This window comes from Pinus tabuliformis, chromosome X (assembly GCF_031772625.1).
Source record: "Pinus tabuliformis cultivar Carrire ecotype Pingquan chromosome X, CPIR1, whole genome shotgun sequence".
Taxonomy (NCBI): domain Eukaryota; kingdom Viridiplantae; phylum Streptophyta; class Pinopsida; order Pinales; family Pinaceae; genus Pinus; species Pinus tabuliformis.
In genome coordinates, this window is record NC_142308.1 from 1188550095 (window position 1) to 1188551756 (window position 1662).

Here is a 1662-nt window from a genome sequence, read left to right on the forward strand (position 1 = left end):
CTGAAATAATCACAGAATCATGACAAATCTTTAATCACATGCATCTAGCAGCATCATCACTCTTCAATCAATCAATTCAACTTTAATCATCATTATTAATCCCAGATCATTTAGTAAGACTTCATTAACAGACAACATAAACATAGCAAGATTGATTAGACTAATCAGATATCTTATTCAGCAAAACCCTAGCTTATATACATGCTTTCCTCAAAACACTTTCGCGTATATACACGCTTTTTCGGAAATCAAACCCACGTACATATATGTCCAAAATGCGGAATGGATATGCTACTAACTAGTATTAAACTTATGTATGTACACCCCTTTTAGGTTATCAAACCCGTGTATAGATTTGCAACTATTAACTCATAGCTCTGCTACTCATCAGGCCTTCTGAACAAAACCTATCTCTTGGCATACATATTAAAACATGTGTCAGACATAAATATTTCAGATCAAATCAATCCATTATCAAGATATTCATTTCAGATCTATTGGATCTGATCCATCATCAAATTCTCAGGTGCATACTTAGTTTCGGATCAAACAATTCATTAATAGCCCATTACATGCATACTTGCTTCAAATCTAACTATTTGTGAAATATTCATCACTTGCGCACCAAAATAATTTGATCTTCATCTCATTATATAACTTATCCCTTGTCCAATACTGTTGGGTCTAAAATGTGGATGCAAATTAGAGTTTCGTTTACTATCAATCTGGGTAAGTAAAACTTCAAGGATCATCCAATATATATGGACTTAGAGACAAACTAAACTAAGCTAGGTGAAGAAATATTAAAGCTCCCTTACAAGAGACTGTTCATTAATATTTCTAATCAACTATTTAAACTAATGAAATTAAAGCTCTTAAACATAATTCTGATTGATTGCATGAAATATTAAAGCTCTCTGACAAGAGACTATTGTTTATATCTTAAGCATATAAATTAGAAACTTAAACTAATGAAATCAAACATTAAATAACAAATCAGATTCATTGAAGGAAACATTAATACTTTCTTAAGAAAGGTCATTCATTAATATTTCAAACATATGAACCTAATAATCTAATCTAATGAAATTCACAAACATAAAATAAAAGCTTACCAAAACAAAAGTGTACTTGCTAGGCAATGGGGATCCTTCCATGAATTCACAAGCACACCAAAAGAGAAGTCAAATGTAGAGGATCAAAGAAGCTCCTTTTTATTCATCAAAATGTTCGAAGTACAATGGCTATAAGCTCATATGATCCAAACCAAAACTATTCTAAATTCTACTAGTTTCTAAGATTCTAAAGATTAAGATTACAAACTAAGATTACAAAAAATGAAGATTACAAATTGAAGGAGATAACCTATTTATACAAAAGCTATGATAACAAACTCATAAATGTAAATCCACTATTCCCTCCTTTGATCCACATATTTCTCAACCAATGGTGACACATAACCCTATCCTCCATGATCTCCTCCATGAGGTCCACGATCTTCTCCATGAGGTCCATGATCTCCTAAAATTCGAATTTGAACATAGAGTGCCACATAAAGATGCCTTGGAAGCTTCCTTTGTACGTACACAGGTCAACAATCTCATTCTAATTGTTAGGTATGAGTATATGGATTTTATTTTCTAAAATTTAACCACAAATTCA